Source organism: Ambystoma mexicanum, chromosome 1q, assembly GCF_040938575.1.
Source record: "Ambystoma mexicanum isolate Mex_15411 chromosome 1q, UKY_AmexF1_1, whole genome shotgun sequence".
In the NCBI taxonomy this organism is placed as follows: domain Eukaryota; kingdom Metazoa; phylum Chordata; class Amphibia; order Caudata; family Ambystomatidae; genus Ambystoma; species Ambystoma mexicanum.
Genome location: NC_090922.1, coordinates 542000101 through 542023940, shown reverse-complemented (window position 1 = coordinate 542023940; position 23840 = coordinate 542000101). Strand labels below are relative to the sequence as shown.

General features: G+C 46.2%; 1 protein-coding gene across 1 annotated transcript in view; it reads right to left on the bottom strand.

Annotated features, from left to right (window-relative positions):
* MEGF8 (multiple EGF like domains 8) overlaps positions 1–23840 on the bottom strand; it is a 1665761-nt gene that overhangs the window by 462974 nt on the left and 1178947 nt on the right. The gene's annotated exons all lie outside the window — the stretch shown is intronic.

Sequence of the window (23840 nt, the reverse complement as noted above, 5' to 3'; positions counted from 1 at the left end):
CGTTTTTGGCATTTGTTGCCTTCCCTTGCAAAAGAATATTCACTTCGGTGTGCAAAAACCGAAAACATGAGTGGTGAATTTTGGAAACAGTATGAGAGTAGCAGAGAAGGAGGGGACGGCAGAACAGATGTGACCTTTAGCAAGTTCACAAGTTATTTTCCATAAGCCTACTCTGGCTGAGGGGCATCTGCTTGGAGTCACTCAAGATGGCCGCATCCTTTTTTAACCTTTTAGGGAGGCTTTTCATAATCACTCTGGAGAATGCCTCTGGAGGCCAGCCCAATTGTGTGTGCACACAGTATCCTCAAAGTTGGTGAAAAATACTCTCAACAGTAACATAGCAGAGCAGGCTGGCTACACACTTATGAGGGAAGTCGACTGTTTTCAAAGTACAGTTGCTCTAAGAACAAAACAAAACTTACTACACATAATATGCTGAAAACATATATTCACCCTTTTTATTACAAGTATTAGATTGCGTAAAACACAGTTCAAATAAGTTAGTAAAAGTGACTCAATATAGTGACTACTTAACTCCTTAATTCATAATAGCTTTTGTTCTATATCTTCTTATGGGAATATCCCATAAGATATAATATATTTTATGGGATATTCTGTCCTTCACGTATGGGACTGGAGCATGATGCAGTGTCGCATTAATTATACCAAGAAAAAAGGTGCCTCGGCATGCATAACCTTACCCATGCAACATTTCTCTAATACAAGCCATTGGGCCCAATCAACAGTCCTTTTACTTGCACGGTCCTCTGACAATCTTAAAAAGGGGGGACGGGAGGGCAGTATAGAAGAAAAGGACTATAGATTACAGTTTTCACTACAGTGAGCAATTTATCCTTACTGCTAAATCTCGTCCCCCATCCTCCCTACTTAAGGGAGATTTCAAAGCCCCCTAACAAAAAGTGAGGAAGGATGGTAATATTGCAGAAGTTGAAAAATATCAAAGGACTCAAATTGACCAAATGTTTTACAGGAGACCTCTTGTTTAAAACAGGCATGCACTCTAGAGCTCAAGTCCATTATGTAGTGTTAACAAAAAGCATGCAAGCTTGCCCAAATTGCTGTCTTGAAAATGTCCCCCAAGGGGAAAAGTTGCTGGCAGACGACCAATGCTGCTCTAACTTTGAGCAAATATTATTGAGGCGTCTTGTTAGGGATTGCCTTCATTAATTTGCAACATTCCTGTAAACATAACACAACTCAACATGCAATGTATGCCATACTGTGCAAGGAAGGGTCCCTGAAAGGTTATTGTTCGGAAAGTGTTTTCTTGTTGCAGCTTTTCCATCTCCTTTAATGGTCTGAAAATACCCTCCCACCCCCCACAAGCTTTGGCAAAGAACTAAGTCGAAATGCACCCTTTGGAGTAACAGGTAAACAAAAGATTTGTAGGGGTGCACTCTAAATATCACCACACAGAGACCCCCTGGGGGATCCATGGCTAGAACTCCCCCAATCACAGCCAGATAAGAGAGTGCATAGGAATTGTTGGTCAATTACCTTTATTTCAAGATAAAAGAAACCCATAAAAGTTCAAAGGAATTTACTGTACACATTAATACAAATTATTTGATTGCAGAAATATTAAGATCTACCATAGTAAAACATTATTAACCTTATTATAAAATGTGATTTCCATTTTTTCCTAGCTAAAGTTCTTGTTTCTAACATAGTGACCACACCACAGAAGGTATAAAAATGTAGATCGACAATGGCGAAAATCGAATAGTCTTAAAACTGGATATAAATACATCCTTCTAGGACGTACATAATTCAGACAAAAAAATACAAAGTGCAATAGTGTCCAAAAGGTTGCTGTGAAAAACAGACATAACTTTTATAAGAGTGTACCGTTCTTTCAGCATTCATCATCATTCATTTTTATCAAGTTAAAATGCGTCCGGTTCAGAAATACACAATGGATTGGAGACCATTCCAAATAAGATGAGTGTGTATCAAATTGGGTCAATGTTTCAAAATGTAACTTGCTAGTTTTCATCAAGTCTATGTTAGTTCCTTCGGTCATATACACGCCCACTGGGCTTATCCTTACAGACTTGTATTAGTTTCTTATTTGGAGGGTCCCTTAAATTGGCAAATATTGAGGGTGTTATATTGGCTAACTTGTTTCCACTGCCTTCATCAACCGTATAAACTGTGTGCTCTTTCACCGGAAATGATGCGTCCTGGATTTTATTCTTGACACTACAGATTTCAGGTTGCCACAAACTAATAAGCACAGGATACTTGATGAACATCACAATGAATCTCCTAGAAATGCTCGCTGTTCAAAGCAAAAGTAGGAGCAGTTTGTAGTAAGCCAATCAACCTCTTACAAAAGGGTGTTCCACTCACCTGGTCTCTGCGGAGGCCTTGGGGCACGGTTGCAGCCCTGCCAGGAGTTAGATCACCCCTGTCGGGTCTCTCCCTCTGCGGATAAGCTGTGAGCGGCGGCAATTAGTGACACTGCTCCTGCGTGTATATGAGAGATGAGTGCGCTGATCTGTGACTATTGTACCTCTCAAACCCTTCTACCCAAGGTGTGATTTCTGTGGGCATGTACCGGCCCATAAGGCTCACCTGTTAATTATTGATAAGCTCTCTGTCCTGCTACTTCTGGCAGGAGCGCTTATCGATGGGATCTAGTTCCTTCACTGATCCCCGGTAAGTAATAGTCCAGTCCAGCTGCGACTATGCTTCTCCTGGTTCGTTATTAAGTGTCTCTCAATGTCTCTTGTCTCTTTCCCTTTCTGTTTATTCTTTGCCTCTTCTGGTTTTATGTCCTTGTATTATTACTCTCAATATTGTTGTTAATTCCTGAACAATGTTTCTCTTCAGTTTTCTTCCCAATAGGTGGAAATGCGGCCCAAAAGCAGCTGTGGGGGCGCGGAACGCGGCCGGGTGGGAGATGGGTGAAACCGCAATGTCCAACAGCAGGTAAGTGATGGTTTAAGGAAAAGCGCAAGGTTCGGTGGTAACGCAACCTTAATGTCTTTTAAGTGTCTAACCTTGCCTTTCGTTTTCACTTGCAGGTGCTGCTGTCGCGGATGGAGTGCGTCGTGCTGCGGTGCCAAGATGAAGATTTCAGCGTTTCCGGAAGATTTGAAGATGAACTGCGGTGCCAAGAAGATGTCAGCGTTCCGGAAGATTTGAAGAAGAATGCCAGAATAAACAAAGACACGCACAGGTGAGAGCAGATACCCCAGGTGATAAGTATGATGGCAGGAAGCAGGATTTCCAAGGTTAAGTCTAATCCCAGGCGGCAGTGAGCGTTACGCTGCATGGAAGTGCAGAATAACGCAAAGCGTCTGCCTCGGGGACCGGAGCAAATTATAAAGCTGTGATCGTTGGCACGCCCATTAGGCCTGGCTTACCTGCCACACCCTGCCACTCCTAGAGATTCAGCACGTGCAAGGCAACCCAAAAGCAGCAGCCACACCAAAGAGTACATGTTACATCCCGGCACGGATCGTTCGTGCAGCCATGTAACTTGGGTTCACTCCGAGGGAAAATGCACTTGCGAGCTTCACTATGGAACAAGTACCGGTTGCCATGGCGCCTCTCGGCCAGGCAAGGGAAGCCGCGCCAGCTGACTCACTCCCTGCATGCAGGACGTGCACAGAAGCCCCGCCCCCCTAGTGTCTAAAACTCGTCCTCTCCCGGTAGCTGGTTGCTGCTAATTGTGGCATTACCCATTACCTTCAGCCTCTTTCCGGTCCCTTTGCGTCATCCTTGTGCGAAGTCCTTGTTGATATCCTGGCTTTTTGACCTATGCATGCTTCCTGGATTGCTTATTCCTGTTCCTTTTTGGCTTTGTTTCAAGTACATTACGTTATTGAATCGGACCATCCTCGGATTGCCTGCTCTTCCCATGGTTGAGTACCCGCGTCCCGGGTCTCTACTTACCGCCTCCTGGACTACTCCATTCCATGCTCACTGCCTCCCTGCAGTTTGAAGCGTTACAGCCCCTCCTGCTCCTACTTAGATCCCACGGGCTCATCTGCTATACTTGGTCTGGGCTGTGCCTGTATTCCTAATACAAGGTAAACAAGGTCAACACTCTTACTGTTTGGGGATTACTACTCCTAGAGCTATTTATCTACATTACTTCAATCTTACATGACTGGGATTCCAAGAACAATCCTACCTGACTCTACTGGCACCATTACCCGAAGCAATCATCTTTCTTCAAGAACTTTCTGCTAAGTGCATTTTTGTGTGACGCTTTCTTGTGTATGCACCAACCCGTCCGTAGTGGGACCCTCGTGCTGCCCGGTCATATTTCCCATACTAACCTTCCCCATTTGTTATTTTTTCCTGACGTTGATTTGTACCAAAAAAGAACACCAGTTATTCTTGGGAATCCCTCTCTTCAGGTCTGTGGTTTGGTTATTCTTCAATAAGGGAGTTCAATTTAGTTGTCATCACACTTATAGTATTGGGTCTGTTTCTTTGTAGGTTCTTCACCACCAAAAGGGTCCTGCGCCCCAAACCTTTTCTAGGTATTCCTGTTACTTTATTGTTGCTTTGTTGCCCGATTCTGATTACATACCACCACTAATCATATTGTGGTTCCTTTGCAGCATTGGTTTGGCGGTGCATGTTTTCCCCGCTCTTTTATACGATTGACACCTCTGTCTATTTTTGATTAAAACAGAAGAGAGGTACATCGTGGAGAAGAGCTCCTCTTTCCTCTGTACACGGGGCGGTGAGTAACATACACTTGTTTCACTTGCTTATTCCTGTTAGGATAATTGTATGAGTGTTCCCCAACTGGGTCTTGCGTCCCCTGACTTGCTGCTAGCCTTTACTTTACTTTTACTTTAGATTATTTATAACGCGCTGCTAAAGTGGTCTGTAGGCATACGGGTGCCGAAAGCAGACAGTAGAAGAGAACGGAATTGGTAGCGGGGAACTTGCAGCCCCACCTATGTAAACAGATAAGTTTAAGGACCAGGGTGCTAATTACGGTACCGCAATTTGCGGTACCGTAATTAGCGCCTTCCCCATTCCCATAGAGCACTATGGGGCAAAATTTTGAATGGGGAAGGGCAATGGAGGAGGGCGGAATTACCGCCTTCCCAACCTTGGAATAGGGCGGTAATTCCCCTTTCCTCCAAGGCGGTACTGGTAAATTACCGGCATGAACCATGGTGCTAATAGCACCATGGTTTACCGCACTACGTGTAATGAGGCCCATGGTCTTTTTGGAATATTACTGAAGTCGCTAGAATATATGAAGTTACATGACCGAAATAGTGCTGCAATTCATATCGACAAAAAAGCTCCATCTAGTATAACTCAATTGATGTTGCAAGGGTGTGTCTTGGACCCCCTGATTTTTTATTTATACATAAACTCATTGGCCTTGCAAAAATTGAAAGTGGATAACCCCATAATAGATGGTGTGTCATCCAAGTCTTGACATATGCAGACTACTGTCTAGGACACCCAAATCATGGCAGAGACTAATTAATGCTTAATCAGTTTGTATGACTGATGACGATAAATGTTGCCAAATCAGCTACTCTGTATTCTTCTGTGAATACAAGGTTAAAGCAAAGGTTGTCTGCGAGTGGGAAGGAAAGAATACTAAAAGCAAGCTATTCTAGTTATCTGGGAGTTCCACGTGATCAGACCATCAACCCAAACATGCATTTGGATGAACAATCATGCAAAATAACAAAAGCAGTTAATGGTATATAGAAATTCAGTGAGCTCTTTAGATCGCAATCAGTTAAATACATTTTTTGAGAGTGTTAGACGCTAAAGAGAACAGTGTTGCTCTATATAGAACCGGAATATATGACTTCAATTCTAAAAGGAAGCTATAGTGTGTTCCAAACCCATTTGCCATGGTCATCGGGCCAAGAATGCAAACATTAATGGGCCACATACACAGGGGGACCGGATGGACACAGTCCTGATGCCTTTGGCGCCAGACTCATGAATAACAGTAAGCAAGAACATTTAATTGGAGCAAGAATGCTTTTATTATGGACATAACACCTCATTTTGGGTGCAACGTGCATTTAACATGTGAACTTCCATTCACTAAAGCAGCCCACCCGTATGCCTCCAGGCCACTTTAGCAGCGCGTTATAAATAATCTAAAGTAAAAGTAAAGTAAAGGCTAGCAGCAAGTCAGGGGACGCAAGACCCAGTTGGGGAACACACTCACAATTATCCTAACAGGAATAAGCAAGTGAAACCAACTTCATTACAGCATTTCTTTTGGGAAGAGGCGCAGCCAAATCACAGGTGAATATTATACCCTTACATCTACTTTCTGTTAGAATGGCAAAACAGTTTCTAAGGAAAGAAATATGCAACATACTTTTCGTAATAGTACAACACACATTCAAGGGAAGTAAGACATTTTGTAACTGTTCACTCTCAGAATGACAGTTACCAACCAACTCTTTTACAAGTAAGTCACTTTTAAACACATATTCTCTTTTCTAGGCAAAAGGCCCAATCCCTTAAAAGTATTTCCCTTATTCTTGGAGCATGAGTGTTCCCAGTGGCAGAAGGGGGGTCACTAGGGTCTAGTGTCCAACAGGCAATGTCAGTGTAGGTTCTTAAGTAGCAAAAGTCAGAGTTCCTCAGGAAGACTGTTCAAACAGGTGAGCATTTTACTTTAGAGTTAGTTGAGGGTCCATGGGTTTCTCAGAAGGCCCCCTAGGAGGATCCACCAGGGGGACTGGGTGAACTGGATGGGAGGCCTCCCAATCACAGAAAACACCCCCACAACAACACAGGAATCACAAGAGACTTAAGGTACGTACATACCCAAGCCAGCACAGTACCTCAGCACAGAGAAGATTTTTCAGCAGGAGAACTTCAGGATCTGCAGCCAAAACCCCAGTCAGTGGATTCCTTGTTGTGGTGACTGAAAACAGGACCTTGAAAGGGACCTTGCAACAGGGATCAACAGAGAAGGTTCTAGGCAAGGCTTTCCTCATGGCTGGATGCGGCTCTGTGGATTTGGCGCCTTTTACAGCAGCACAGAAGACAGAATATTGCAGGTCGGATTCTTGTTGTTACAAAGGTCCAACACTCTTGTAAGTGGACTTTTCAGACTTGGTTCGTGTCTCAGGGGATACACCAGGTTGCCCACGAAGTTTCAGCGAGATTTGGAACTCAAAAGACTGTGCAGCGCACAATAGCTCGAGGTCCCAGGGTATTGGGGTATTGCAGCCCTTCAAAGTCGCAGCAAAGGCATGGGATGGCTCAAAATGCAGGTATTTTCGAGTCTAGTGAGTCTCCTCAGGCTCAGGGTCATCGTTTCGGAGTCCCCAGGTCGACTGGAAGGAAGGGCTACAGCAGGCTCCAGTTACACAGCAGGCTCTCTGGTCGCTGGAAATCATCTCAGCTGCTTTTCCTTCATCATCCTCTTCGGGTTTGGTTCCAGTGGTCGACAAACACTTTCCTACACCGTAACAGACAACGGACTAACACCCGAGCAGTTTACCTGACATGTCCCGACACAAGGGACAGACAATTGACAATAAATATGCACACCTGACGGCCCTTTCCCTTCCCCACAAGGATAAAAGGCGGAGCATGAGAGCACACTTTGAGCAAGGCCGAACACACGTGAAGCAGCTATTCCGGACCAGTGGTTCAATCAGAGGAGGAAGCTGGAGAGACCTGGAGGGACGGCAAGGAGGGAATTGCCCTTGCCCTTTTCAACTCAGACCTGCAAAGCCTCTGAAAGGGAAATCATAAGACCGGAAAGTACAGCTGGCGTGTAGTGTGACAGGTGTCAACGGAACATGGGGCCCTACCGCGCTGATGGTCAAAGCGGGGAGACGCGCATGCCACTGTGGTGCTGTCCTCGAATCCCGAGACAAGAGACTCCAACAGTTCAGCACAGCTGATGAGTCGGAGAAGACCGATTGTGAAACCGAACTGTGCTGGGCCTAAGGTTGCGGGTGGCAACCTTGTTGAACAAATAACTTGTATAATTGAACTTTAAAGAAATCCTAGTAAAAGGTTTAGAAGTAGAGTGGTCAGGCATCGTGGGGCACTCATTCGAAGGACTCTAAAGCCTTTTTGGGGTTGTGTTGTTTTGTCAAAACTACAAAGACCAAGATGCCTTAGGAGAGGCTAGTGTAAAGTGTCAAAGGGGTCCTATGAGGGTCGAGCAAAACCACTCATACACTCGAAAGTCTTTGACAACTGACTGTACTTGTACTATAAAACTGGCAAATGTGAACCTGACAGAGGGATGCCTGCGAACTGAGGGTAAATAGTGATATACCGTGAACATTGTAACAACAAGTGTGAACCCGGCTGATGGATGTCCACAATGAATAGTTGGTGAAAAGAACATTGAGAATGTTAAGTGATACGTTCTTGAGTGAAAGGCTGTAGTGAACCTGATTGAGGGAGACTAACGTTGCAAGAAGGATCAGAGCCCAATGTGAAAAGATTGCGAAAGGAACATTTGTTTATTGTTTTGGTACAGCGGGTCTTCTAAGGCAAAAGGCTTTTGCAGAAAAGACACTTGGTGCCAGAAGGTCCTGGCATCGTTTAAAGGAACTATTGTGTTGGCGAGGCACAGGAGTGTGCTGTCCTCAAAGGTCCTGTCTTACCTTGTGCTAAAAATGTGGGGAAGGGAGTCCCAGCCATACTATCCTGACTCATTATTTGGTGAACACGTCTTTCTTTTCTTGAGAACATTATCCCACACTAGTTTGTAACTTAGTTGTAAGGACTGGCAATAGGTTTTTTAGTATTATTGTGCCTTTTTATTTGACAAGACGCCACTAGGACTGCTTTTTTATTTGATGGTCGTAGCTTGCTCCCATCTTAGATTTAGGTTTAGATTAGGCATTTTTCTCACGCCAACGACAAGCGCTGCACCTTTCCCGGGATGGCTGTCCCCCTCTCCGCTGAGAGGGTCGCCAAGCATGCAACCGCGTTGAGGCAAACGCCCAGGCACAGAGCGTTCTGCGATGGCTCCACATAGGATTTTCCATAGCTGATGGAGAATCAGAGAGCCGTCAGAAGGTGAATGGTATCCGAGGTGTGCTGGATTGCCAGCACATGGGAGAGGGAGCAGATCAGCCAGACATCCAGAAAAGGGTAGACGTGTATCCCCTTGAGGCACAGATGTGCTGCCACCGGAGCCAAACACTTCGCAAACACTCTCATGAAAGTGGGCGTCCTCTAGGTCCAAGTTTGCCAGGGAATCCATTTTCTCCAGCTGGCCGAGCACCTGCTGTAACGTGACCATCCAGAACCTCTGGGATTTCAAGTACTTGTTGAGGCGTTTTAGGTCTAGGATTGGCCTCCACTCTCCTGACTTCTTCCGTACCAGGAAGTATCTGGGGTACACTCTGGAGCCCCGGAGGTGCCGGCAGATGGCCTCTATCGACCCCTTTTTAACATGGCCTGAACCCCCTGCAGTGAATCCCATGCAGCAGCTGGACCATGTCTAGTTCTTGATGCGACATAGGAGGAATGTGAGGACACCGGTGTTGAAATTCCAAGGTCTGCCCTTTGTGAAGAATGTACAGCACCCATTTGTCTGCGGTGATAGTCTTCCACTTGTCGACAAAGTTCGCTAGCCAGCCACCCACTGGGGTGTGAAAGTGTGGGCCCGGATCCACGTCGGATTCAGGCCTGCTTGGGTGTCTGTGTCCTGTCGTGTGGGCGACAACAACCCTGCCTTACGCTGCCAAAGGCTTGTGAATGCCCTCTGTAGGCCTCCAGGGTGGTAGAACAGGAAGGTTGGAGATAGAGTGCAGAATGAAAGTATGAAGATCTTCTCTGCCTCGGTGTCCCCAGGGACTGTGCAGTTTCTGTGTCAGTCTTAAATCGATTGGAGCATTTCGTCCAGCGCCTTTCAGAACAAACTGTTCCTGTCAAGAGACATATCCACCACCTTGACTGCACGTCCACCCTGAAGTCCGTAGCCTTCAGCCAACCTTGGCATTGCAGGGCTACTTCGTAGCCCATCTGGTAGAAGCCAGAGTCTGCAATTTCCAGTTCCACCGTGATGGCATGGTCCGATGCCCTCATGGAATAGGGCCAGGGCGACGGCCTTTTTGTCCTCTGGCAGGAAGTCTAGGATCGTCCAGAGCTTGGACCAGAGTTTCCGATCATACCGGAATAGGATACCCAGCGCATTGGCGGCGATGGTGGAGACCACGGTGTAAATGATGTGCTCCCACCCAGCATCCAGCTTCTTCCACTCCTGGTCTAGAGGCACCATGTGCGAGGATGATGGGCTCGCTGAGCGTTTCTTGGCGGCGGTCAACATGATAGAGTCCAGACAAGGCTGTGATCTCAGGGTCCTACGGAGAGAGTCCGGCACCCTCTATTTTTTCTCTAGTCTATCTTGAGAGGGGCGGTATTCAGTGTCTTCAACAGCTCCAAACCTTCCTTCCAAGCATCGTCTAGCAGCAGAATAGACACAACCGTGTTCCGTGAAGACTCCCAGCCCTGAAAAAGGTACCCTCCCTTCCTTCTTTCTTTTCCTCCGGGACCAAGTTGAACAGGGCGGAGGCTCTTGACTACATGCTATGAAAGGAGCCCACCTTGTCCGATGGCGAAGGCCTGGCAGGCTCATCCATGCCCAGAGGCTCACCATCAGCCGGCACATAATCGTTGTACTCATCTGTATGGGTCGATGCCGTGTCCGTACCTGTGTTGGTGTGTGTAGGCAACTCCCTCAACAGGGTCAACAGTCTCTGGGGTGGTGCTGGCAGCTGGTGTTTCACCCCAAGAGGTTGGGGTTGCCGCCTCGTCTTGATGGGGCTTGATAAGTGCCTTGATTGTGTCAGACTCATACTAGGAGGACTCTTCACTGGAGGTCTCGGAGGGCTCTACTGAGCAGATCAGGAACTGGAGCAGCTGGTAGCCTCTGCTGTATCTCCGACACAAAGGTTTGGATGGTTGTCAAAATGTCCAAAGACATGTCCCTTGGAGAAGGCTGAGGTGTGACTGGGATCACAGGTGTCGGATCCATGCTGAAACATGGACCAAAAGGCAAATCCAGCTGCCCTCTCTGTGATTCCTCCTGGTATATAGAACTGAGGCCTCCCTCATGATCCGAATAGTAACCTTTGGGCAGGTGATCATAGTCAGATCTGGTTTTGATTCATGGGGATCTCCTCGGAGACACCAGCCGACTTGCCTGGGGCACCTTCCCCCACCCTCTGGAAAGAATCCCTTTGAGGCAACAGTGCCCCAATCCTCCAGAGTCCTTAGGGAAGGAGGCGATGATGGGTGCCGGCCTCTTCATGCACAGGCGTTTCCTGAAGAGCCAGGGGTGGAGCTGTTGGCGGGTGTGCAGGTAAAGATACTTGTGGCGTAGCTGTCGTCTTCACCGTGGACACCACGGACCACGGTGGAAATGATCCCTCTCGTTGCCGAAGTAATGATGGTCGCCGGTGGGCCCGATGACTAGATGGCAGCCGCTGCGGTCGTCGATGGAGTGGTCGTCGACGGGGTCACCGTTGACAAAACAGAAACTTTGGATGACGAAGATGAGGCCTTGGCAGACGGGGCTTTCAGCAACAGGGTCTTGGGCCTCTCCTTCACACCTTTGTCCTTAGAAGAGGAACAGTGCTTCGAAGGGGTCAAGGACTTCCTCACGGAAGTTACACCAGCAGGCTCACCATAGACGGAGCTGGAGAAGGGGAACGGGTCCTTCCCGAACTAGGTCTTGCGGCAACCCTAGCGGGATCGGCAGCGTGCAGCTTGGTCTTATTCTGGATACTCTGGCCAGAGGAATCCTCAGAGGATCTCCACCTCTTTAAAGAATGAGCATGCTCGTGGGACCAGCCAGTCCTGGATGAGGCATGGCTGTGCCCGGAGTCTGAGTCAGAGGCTTGCCCAACTTGAGCCACACTGCTAACCTGCAGTAACAGCCCTTCCTGGTCTTCGATGGAAACCAGCAGCAAATCTCCCATCCAGCCTCATCATGGTCCAAATGGAGGCAATATAGGCACTGATCCTCCACACGGATGTTCCGTAGCTGGCACATGGTGCAGAGTTTGAAGAGACTCCTCTTCTCGGACATTATCGCGGTGTGAACTAGGCCCAAGCCTGGGCCGATGAAAATCTTTGAAGAGAAGGTCTGTGATGGAAGGTGATCTTAGTTTGAAAACGGGTCCCCGCTGCCGATAGTTGAGCAATGGTTGAAGATGGAACAATGTCAGTCAAAAAAAACAAATTTATCAAAAAAAGCTCTCAAGAGCGATATGAGAGGACTCCCAACACTGAAACGTGCAGTAAAAATCTGAAGATGGTCACCGGGGGTGGAGCTAAGGGAGACGACTGTCATTGGATGGGGGCAGTATGACCAAAAGGACAGTGGCTGGTTTTAGAGTAAAATACTGTTTTCAGGCTAAAGCCTTTTAACAAGGATTCCCAGCCTGACAACAGGGAATATTCATGAGCATGTGAATTCATGCCAGACCCCATGGAGGAGAACTCTTTATACAACAGTCACATTGACATTGAACAGAACCGTACTCCCTTGGTAGTAATGCACAACCAGGAGCCAAGAGAAGCTGCAACAACCTCTCCACCCTCACCCCCCACCTTTCCATCCATCAACTAACCTCTCTTTTTCTTTTACTCAAATCTTTGCAAGCTTACATCTCACTCACTCCGCACAGACAATACACCAGGTCTTTCATGCTTAACCCATTCCTACCCTGCCCATCTTCTATCAACACCAAAATGTATTAATTAGTTCATGTACTAATGTATTGATCATTATATTTAACCATCTCTATATTTTCAAACTCCAATTTCCAATTATACTTCGCTCTGCGGGGCCTGCCCCTACGGCTAGATGGCCACACAAAGAACAATGTTTTTTCATATCGGCACATAGGTAATGGGACCTCCCGACCTTCACTCATCAACACCACACGTTTTCTGCATCTGCCTTTCTTGGTTATCTGACGAGTCCTCTAATTGCCATGTTTACAGAGCCATGTGCAGCAAGTCCAACATTCTTGGCCGATGGTTGCTCTATTTGGCCACTGACCTCATCTTTTGCCTATTTGCCTAACAGGCAGCAGTAAGAAATAGCAATGTATGGACATAGCCATCACAGTTTCTGGCCAGAGCCCGGGAAGAAGCCTTTATGTATATGCAACTGGTATGGTTCAGCTAAGGGGTTGCAGTTAACCTTAAAACACATCCCAAGCTAAACGTATTTGTAACGTGAGTGCAAAATGGGGTTATGCAACTAGGCATCTCTCAGGACTACGACAAAAGCCAGTCCCTCTCTTTCATTGCTTTCATAATCAGTGATGGAATAACCATTTTAAATTTAACTCTTTCGGAAGGAAGTTGTTGAATTCTGAAAGGTCTAGAAAAGTGAGCAAATCATGATTTCAAAGACCCCAGAGTAAACAGAAGTAGCTTCTGGATCACTCAAAAGTTTAACAATTGTTCAGGAAGTGAGGAGGAATGGTGAGACAGTTCCCTCAGGAGATGACTGACAATGTGCCAGGGTCCTTTGTTGTCATCTAATGAGGTGTGAACAAAAAGCCAGGTGGCCACCCACTGGTGAAGTGTGCTCTCTTAGTACAATCCTATCAATTGTTAGGCTTTACTGACAGGTCTGAAGTGGATAACTAGTTGTTTGCTGTTTTCTTCTTGGCTGGAAACTGGGCAAGTGTTAACGTTCCAGTTTCTGGTGACTTGCGGAAAAGCCTTTAAAGGTCTGGTATAATCTAAACCAGTCTTAAATTGTATCCTACACTTTTGAAAGTGGTATGGGCATGGCAGTGAGTGACTTGGCTGTCAAGCAGCTAGGTTTCTACTATGTAAGGGCCATATCCACAGATGAGTCAAAGGTTCTGTCAAAGGGCAGCAATATGACCATATCTTGTTCTTCAGAGAGAAATCTGGAATTGTGCAACCATGCTCCCCTTATAATGTCTGATCCAAGCTACATGCCCCTAAAGGCTGCGTCTAAGTGAGAACATCAGGCCCCATGACCTCAATTCCTTGTTTCCACACACTCAGCAGTCTGTTTTTCTCAGAGAGTTCTAATTGTTTTTCTTACTGCACCGTCATGCCTGGTACCCCTAAACCCTCAGGGTAAAAACTATACATGGAATGTGAAGCCAAGATGTCAATTAACAACCTGCACGACATGTGTTTATGGTGTGTTACAGTGATGTGTCACAGAAGGCCTCAAGGACACTAGATTCTACTCTCGGAGATGAATCCAGGGAATTTATTAAAAAGTCAAAAGCGGGTCTCACTAATGGCCAACTCACTCTGTCTCGTTTTCCGCAGGCTTTTCCCACCCTTTTGCATCCCTAAATTCCAAGGTGGCCACTAGAGATCGTTAACCCCTATCGACTAGGATCTGGCTGGCTATTAATGAGGGTCGAAAGGCAATTGCATTATCTATCTAGGTCCCTCAAGGAATTCCTAGGTGCATCCCAACCAGGGTTTGCACAAAGAAACAAGAGATCTCAACAAGTAGCAACTTTAAACTGCCCAGGTATCACTTAGTCTTTACCGCTCATGCCTTTGTTGTACCACTCGCCATGATGTTCTCTCATTCGTCTCCCTTTGTTCTGCTTGCCTCCCTAATCTTCCCCCACTCTCCTTTTTCTCCCCTCTCTGTTAATCTGATGTTCTTCCATCTTCTGCTACTCTCCCTCGCTCTCTACTATTCTCCCCTCTGCACTTTATTGCTCTTTGCTCTCCATTCTACTTTCCTCTCTTCCCACTACTCTCGGCTCCTTCTCTACATTATACTCCACCCCGTCTCCTCTCAATCACCTTTCTTTTACTCTCAAATTCATCTGGTTCACTGCCTCTGACTGACACCCCCTACTTTTACACTTAATCACAGTGACTCTCTTGTATTTGTATTTTATTGAATTTATAGAACCCTATACGCCAAAGTGCTGTCACAAAAATAAATGATACAATAAACGTGTTAAACCAGATCAAATGAGAAAACATTTAAGTAGAGAGCAAATATGTCTTGAGACTGGTGCCAAAGAGAAAAAAGGAGGGAGAGGATCAGATATCAAGAGGGAGCTTATTCCAAAATGTAGGTGCCAAGAGTGAAAATGAGCAAAACCGGGATGGGGCACAAGGGGCATGAGGGGCAGAGAGAAGAAGTTGGGATTGGGAATGGAGGAAGCGGGAAGGTGAATAGGACATCAAAGAGGAGAGATAAGGAGGAGCCATTCCATTGAGACTTTTAAAAACAATATAGAGGAAGTTAAACAATAACCAAGATTCAAAGGAAAGACATTGAAAGGATTTGCGGGCAGGAGATATAGAGTCATGAGGGGGATAGACGAAAAAGAAGGCAAATAGAAGAATTGTAGATGGACCTGAGGGGGGCTATGTGCAGGAAGGCCGAGCAGAAGTGCATAGCAATAGAATACTGTAGAGAAGATAAGAAAGGAAACAAGAATTTTAGTATATGAAAGGGAAGAAAAGGACGGGCCAGTCAGACGTTATAAATGGGAAAACAGCAGGAATGAGACACAAAAAGGACATGACAAGAGAAGGATGGAGTGGAGTCAAAAATGAGAAGAGAGAAAGGAGGGAAAGAAAAAGAGGAGCTAGCATTTGGGGGATAATAGTAGCAGGGAAGAAAATAACTTTGGTCTTGGACAGATTGAGATGTAGGTAATGATCAGGCATCCAACAGTGAATAGATCTCCATCACTCACCATACAGACACTTTCACACCCATTATCTCTCACCACCCAATACTGTACCTTGCACACACTCTTAATAATCCTCTTCCACACACCGCTGAACCATCCCTCCCCTCACCTGGCCTCTAGGGCTGCCTCCTCCTCCCTTGACCTCACCCAAACAACCCACCTTTCCCAGTTTCCTATGTCCCCCTTTATAGTCCTACCACTAATATTGGTCCTGGAGCACACGCCATTCCCTCGGTCAATCTGTAGCCTATTCTTCCCTCAGGGTGGTGTCATACAGTGCACAAGGCTTTATAATGCATCTAAAGCCCTACCCCTCCCCAAGTACGGGTCTGCCAGAGTTTGGCAATTTCGACCCATGACAAGCAATCATTCTCAAAGTTCTTATGCACGTGGTCTTCAAGTGTGGGTAAATGGAGTTCTGCAATGGCAGACTGCGAGAAAAACGTTCAGTCCCAAGGTTCTTATGATCATGTTTTGGGGCTTCCTCTTCCTCCTTATCATTCCTTCCTCCACCAAAAATACTCATAGACTCTCTAATCCTGGACAATGACAGTTTAAATCCAGGCACAAGTAGACAGGACAGAAACTAGGGCCCTTCCAGCTCCACAACAAGTCTCTAGGGCAAGACTTCCTCTAGCGAACACCCTGGAAGGCCACCTGCTGCAGGATGAGAAGAGTCCCCATCACGTCAATAGGGTCAGTTCCCTGACCCTGTCACAGGTACCTCAGTGAGGATGACATCGAGCAGTGCAGTTCCTGCTAAATAATGATCCCCAAGGCCCTTAGGGAATGAGCTCCTAAATTGGAACTAGGTCCCACACCCGTAGTCTCCGACTCCTACCCCATCTAAATGGAAGCCTTCGGAGACTAGAAATGGACGGCACCACTCCTGACGAGGAACAAAATGAAAAAAATATCTCTACCTCAAAGTGAAACCCACCTCTCATCCTTCTCTTCTAATAAGAACAAGAGGAGGCACTGATCCAGGAGGAACGAGAGCAGGGCATCCTCTGACTCTCATGAAGGTAAGGCGTCCTTTCCCACTAAAAGTGCATGAAGGTAGTAGTGGGATGAATTTAATACCCAGATGTTGGAAATGTTCTCCAAGGCCTCAGCTTTGATGGCTTCGATCCAGACATGGATGGTGGCGCTGGAATCCACTGCACCTTTGTTGGCCGCGGGAAGTGTCTGTGAGAGTAGCAACTACATGCTTCAGAGTGTTGCAACTTGGACGAAAACGTAGGCACCAACTTCAACACGAGGGCAAGTGTTGACCCTTTGACGGTGGCTTTGCGTGACCCCATTAGCGCTATTACCAGCAAAGCGCATTTGGTGGAGATTTATTTCCCCCAAGTCCAGGACACAGTACTTGCATTCCATGTAGGGAATTTATGATAAAAAGGGAGACCTTGTATCAACAGGGTTGGAGCCTCTTTCCTTACCACGCCAAACATCTTTGTCAGAACCGATTGTGGATGACGCCAACATCCTCACAATGGCTGGAAATGTGCAGGACGCAGTGATTTTGACACATCAATGGGTCTGCATATTCAGCAGGCTTCTCCTTACAGTCATCCTAATGCACCCTTTCATAAAACCATAGAGAAAGTGGAGGAAGTACCAGGCCTCTGCACACCTTTGAAGCCTTTTGTCCAGTACAATCAAACAGACTATTTGGACAGGGATCTGCAGAAAGAGACAGTTCTGCCCTTCAATGTGGCAATTGCTGACCTCATTCTGTGACTCTTTCAATCTCCTTGTTCGACTCCTGCTCTAGAGAAGAAACTCGCAAACAAATACAAGGTGGCGGCTACAGACCAAGCTTCCCTATTATGGCATCTAACTGAGAGCCTCGCAGTACTGATGGATACAGTGAATGTTAAGTCAGCATCTTTGTTTGCAAATTTACCACCAGATAAAGACAATAAAAAAGGACACGATAAGTAAGAAGATCTTTGTATCAAGTAACATGACCTTGAAGACCGTCAATACCTCTTGCACATTGGCCAAGTACACTCCGTCATCTCAGAGGCTGCTAACCACTTCTTGAAGGTGAAATCAAAGATGGTGTTTCAAATAGGATGTCTGATGGCATGGATGCAGCACAGCAGTCACAGAAAGCTGGTCGGGAAGAGCAGAATACATGGGCACTTTGGGTTCTGAGTCAGTGATGCATCGATTCACCTGGATGAGTTTGCAGGGGTTTGCCCCAGATGTGCAGTCCCAGCTTCCAAACTTTTTTTTTTAACAGAAGCGGATGAATCTCTTGAAAAATGCAGAGTGTAAGGCCATTGAAAAGACCTCAGAATGGCAGTGCAGCAGACTGTGCCCTCAACCAACTTAACACCTTCTTTGTCCAGGGGGAGTGGCTTCAGGCACTTCAACTCCTTTGCCCAACAGAAATCACAATTCAGTCCTGCAAAGACTGGCCAGAGGAAATATACTCGTCCAAGCAGAGGAATGGGAGAACAGAAAGGGCAATCTTGTACAGCTTGAGTGCCCTCAGTGCCATCATTGGCTAAGCTTCTTTGATGTTCCCTCCTGACATGCATTTCCCTTTGGGGATCTCTTCTACACCCAACTCCAAAATAGCAGCTCATGTACTCTGGAGTGGGGGGACTAGAAAGAAGGAATGTAATCTTCCTTTCTTCAGGCACACACTGCACTCCACAAGCACACTCAAAACTATTTAACCATTCCAAAAGATAAATACCTTTTCCATACATAATCATTAAGTACTTAGGGAATTTAGGCTGAGGACAAGACCCAGAATCGCCCTCAGGCTCTGAAGTAGAAGTACAGGGCTGGATTTTCTCCAACTCCAATTTCCTAAGACCAAGCTCCTGATCTCAGGTTTTCTCAGACTCGGGGTGTTTTGATTCACTCTCAGCTCTCTTGAGAGGCATATCTATCTAATACCTCTTTAGGGCCAGTTCCTGAGTTTCTTTTTTGCACCAACATAAGGGCTCTAACTCCGAGTCCTTCTTCCTCTGAAGAGAAAGATGCCTCAAAAGGATAGATATTATGGATATGTAAGGAAGGCATGGTATCAAAGTAAGACAGACACAAGTGATCACAGTCAAGGATGTTTATTAAACTGTAAAATGTTTGAGATAAAAGCCTAATCTAAACCTAAATCTAGAATGGTAGCATGCTATGACTATCAAATAATAATAATACAGTCCTAGTAGGGTATAGTCAACTAAAAAGGGCTTATACTAAAATAAAAAACTATTGCCAATTTATACCGCTATGCTACAAAACAGTAGGATAATGTTCACAAGAATAGAAAGGAGTGTTCACAAGATAAGTCGGATGTTATGGCCAGGGTCTCCCCCTTCCCTGCCTTTCAGCACGGAACAAGGTGGGACTCTTAAGCAACAGCACTATCCTGGGCTTTTCTGGCACAAGCTTAAAGTTTGTTTTCTCTATATCAGGGCCTTTTGAGCCCAAGTCTCTTCATACAAAGTCTCTTGCTTCAGAGGGCCTGATATTCCAAAACAACAAAATAAAGGCTCCTTCTGTTAATCTTCACATCGGTGATTACACTTCACCCTTGGATCTTCCTCAGTCGGGCTCAGATTTTCTAAAGCATGTGCCAATTTTAAACAGAGACTTCCGTAGGGCGCTCACGTCTCGCTGGATCTCACTGTTAGGCTTACGGCAGATGCGGCTTTGCAAAAATTACAGTTTGCGCAGCGTTCCCCGCAGCCGGGTGCAACAACTGTTTCACAATTCCTGCAGTCGGGCTCACAATTTTACAATCATCAAAACTTCGGCACTGTGTCAAGGATTTTCGATTGTATAAGGGGTTTGGCTTGACGCCTTGTATGAACACCTTGACACCCCATGCTGGCCTTTCCTATGGCCTCTTGGTATTTGTAGAGTTTCAGTATCTTTCACAGTTCATATTCTCTTTGTTCAGGAGAGGGGTAGCGCCCCAGTGACGCCGGACCACTCCATCTCTGGTGTTAGGCAGAAACCTGTGCAGTTTCCTCTGGGACAACTGCAAAAGATTTAAGACTACAGGTGTTTGGCAGTAAACCCACTTGGTAGCAGTCTGTACCACACAGATTCACTTGGTAGCTGTGGCTGAGCAGTCAGACTTCCCTCAAGAAGAGTTAGGTAGTATACAGAGTATTCACAATAGGTCAAGAGAACACAATAGAACAAGTAAACACTGACCAGGGCTTGGTGTAAAAGAGATATAATTATTTATTTAAAACCACATCTAGAAAAACACACAGGCACTAATAGTAAGCAATTCAAAAACACGGTCACTAAAAGATATACACTCCCTATAAAGAATATTAGACAAGTCTTAAGTAAAGCCCCACTTATTTTCAGACAGCGGTGAGTGCTTAACGTAGATGGCACTCTAATAGTTCGTTTTAAAAAGGGAGAGAAAAACAGAGAACAAATTGAAACAGATCCCAACACTTTTACAAGAACATAACAAGAGAGGAAGGCAAAGTAAAACCGTGAATTCAGAGTCAGTAGGCCGGATCCGCTTTAAGAGGATCGAAACGAAATGTGTCCAAGGTCACATGGTGGCAGTGTACAAAAGTCTTGTAATGGTTGAAAAAGGAGTTGGACCAAAGAAAGGGACCAGTTAGAGGGTCAAGGCGGCCAGCCCAGTCCAGAAGGTTAAGGAGTTATTATTACCTTGTAGCAATCTTTAGAAAGGGAGGCCTGGCGGACACGGTACCTTAAAGTGGTGAGAACACTCCAGCAGGGGCAGTTGTTCCTGGCAGCGGATGCAAGTCAGTGCTTCGTCCGGGGGAAGAGAGGATCTCGTCGTGGAGGAAGACAGGAGTCTGTTGCACTGCCAGGGAAGAAACCAGCCGCAGAGTTTCTCAGGTACAAGGAGCAGTCCGTTGATTTGCGGTTCAGTGGTGAGTGGCTATCCGGCCGCCGGGGTGCTTGGCATGGGCAGTTCGACCACAAACCGGTCTGGGGTGCAAAGAAAGAAAGTAAAACTGGTTGTGCCCACCAGTCAGGGGAAGAAGCCTCTCCAGTCGGGAGATCTTCTCTGTCGTCGGGAAGTGGTGAGTCGGTTCCGCAGGGCTCCGCCGGTGGTGTCGTCGTGGTAGGTCGGCTCAGCTGCTCCTTCGTCGGATTCTCAGGTCCTGTGGCGACTTCTGAAGTTCCAGTCCCCAAAGCCCTGCTTTTATGCAGAAAACCCCCATTCACTCAGCCTAGCTGTCAATCAAACATGCTAAGTGGTGTGTCGGGCGGCTCACCCCTTGGGCCAATCACACAAGAGTGCGACTTGAGTTACCAAGGTAACTCAGTCCAGGGTGCCTAAACCCCCTCCCATACCCCCTGTGGTACCCAGACAGAGTGGCACCACTTTTGGAGGCTTCTGTGGAGAAGCCCGCCGAAAAGTGGAACAAAGGGCTCGACTTGGGTTGGAGTCACAGAAGAGAACACAAACGCCATTTTAGAATCGAGTCTTGGCAAAAAATACCAACCGGCGAATTAATATTAATTAAATAAACCGGCGGTATGTTCGAGGCTATGAGAAAGTTGGTAGCCTCGAACAATGGGAAAATCCCATAGGAAAATATTCACGGTCGAATATAACAAGTAGTTTCCACTGCCACCAGCCAAAACTCGATCAGGGGGGGACAGAGACGTGCCCCCTCGACTAACAGACCCCGGGGCAATCGAATTGCCCCGACCAGTACGTCCACAATATGATGGTTTGTACTGGTTTCTGTTAATAATTTGGGACTAGTAAAGCCAATGTTGACTTTACATGCCCTGGGAGACAGTAGTCAGTCCTAGGGTATGGAGTCTATGGTGGGGTGTCACTATGACACCCCTGTGTTACTGCACGGAGGGTGCTGTGTAACACACATAGGAAAAACACATGAGACCCTATGGAGTAAAGGACCCAATAGCCCATAAAACACATTACCAGTCAAAGGAACACCATAAATCATGTCCAACAGTGGGGAAAAAAGAGTCTCACTCTTGGCAGGAGGAAAAAACAAACTCCAGAAATCCAGCAAAGCTGCTGGGGGACTCACTAGGTTAGGAAATTCAGCCTAAAGAGAGAATTCTCCCTAACATCTGGTACCAAGTTTGTTCACAACAAAAGACCTATGTGTTTATCTTCTTAATGTTGCCACTGCAACCTTGAGACCAACACAGTCCAGTCACCTATCAGGTTCTTCCGACTCATCGGATGTGCGGAACTCGTTGGTTTTTCTTTTGCCGCTGGAGTCAAGAACTGTACCATGACGACAACCGCGTCTGCCCGCCCTTGCTATCAGTGAACGAGGGTTCCATGTGCCGCTGACATCCGTCACACCAATAGCCAGCTGTGATCCACGGTCTTGGATTTTCTTTGTCGAAGGCTTCGCAGGCCTTAGTTGAAAAGGGCAAGGGTAACTCTCTCCATGATGTCCTTTCAGGTCTTGCCGCCTTTCTCCTCCATTTCAACTGTTGTCCTGGAATAGCTGCTTTCTCGTGCATTCGCCTTGCTCAGAGTGTGCCCTCGTGCTCTGCCTTTTATCCCTATGGGAAAGGGCAGTCAGGTGTGTGTGTAGTCATCAATTGCCTGATTCAGTCTAACCCTTGTGTTGGGACATGTCAGGTAAACGGCTATGGTTTTAGTCCATTGTAGCTCACAGTGTGACAAAGTGTTTGTGTTGGAGGGGGCGGAGGGGGTAGAGTTTCTAAATATCCTACTTGGCAGGATGGGGAAAAGGTGTCATAAGGAAGGAGATACCGCGTCTCACCCTTCGCTTCGGTGTCCCACTTCCACCTCTCAAAGACACCTCATCCAGGTGATCCTGCCTCCCCAGAATCTGGTTCCAATAGCGATTGCCGGTCCTGGCCACCTGGAGGACAGATCCCCGGGGACTAGCACGTGAGACACCTTCAGGTTTCTCACAGATAGGAGAGAGCAGATATCTCTGCTCCCACAAAAAACATTAATTTACATTAAGAAATGTCTCCCGCAACAGGTGAAAAAACCAGCCGCGAGGAAGAACACCACTTTGACTTGACGAACCATGGCCTGCCAGCACATCTGTAGAGTGTGTGCTACGTCCGTGTACGAATTGTGAAATCCTCATACCCATAGAGAATCAACATTCGGGGTGAGTACAAGACGGCCAGATACAAAAAGATACCATACTTGATGTTGATATCTAGATAAAGTATTGGAACAATAACTAGGGTTTATTCATCCACAGGAAACCCAAAAAGAGAGAGAAATAGAGAAAAAAGTGAAAATGAGTGTCCTATGGATCCTTGAAGATATATAGGGAGAGGTAAGATTTACTACCTTGAGAGGTTGTAGATTAAGAACCCTGACACAAGAATCGTTTTGACAGTACCCCCTTGTATATATTGTCCCTTTTAGGGATCAAGGAAGAACATCGAGATGTCCCACAATAAACTGAGATGTCCTCCCCAAACAAGACAGATGGAGCACAAGACATGAAACCTTGAAGATTGTCTTTGTAACAATACACTGTGACCCATACAGGCCACAGATACAGTCCTGAAGAAAGCAGAGTGTGGATCCAATTCCGCTGAAACCGGCTGACTAACAGTGGGCCAAGTTGATTCCCTGACCCCCTCGACTGATATAAACAAGATTGAGCCTGGTTAAATTACATCTAGACAATCACAGTGTTTTTATATTAGTAGTGAAAATTGTAGATTGAGATACATATGGTATGAGTGAATTGTCCAAATGTGGTCTATTTTTAAATCTAGATTGATGATAAGTCACGCCATTTGGAAGCAATAAGAATAAAAGTAACAGGAATTGACTTCCAAAAAGTGTGCTCTGAATCTTAGTAGATGAGGAAAGTAGTGAGAGGATAGGGCAAGTTACTCTTCCATCCCCTAACCTTGCCAGGAGACACACCAGCACTTAACCAGGGTTAGACACATGCACATAGGGTTAGAGAGTCTTTCTGTAGGGACATTTAGTGAGTTGTAGGGAACTAGCTGTGAGGAATAACTTTAGAATTAAATATGTTCTGTCTGTGATGTGTTAAACTTGAGAGGGTAAAGGCAGAATGTGCTATCCCTTTGACTTTAGGTGCGATATACCCTGTCAAGTTGGGAATCCTCTGTAAAAGAAAAATCAGTTTCAGTTTTGTTTCTGAACTG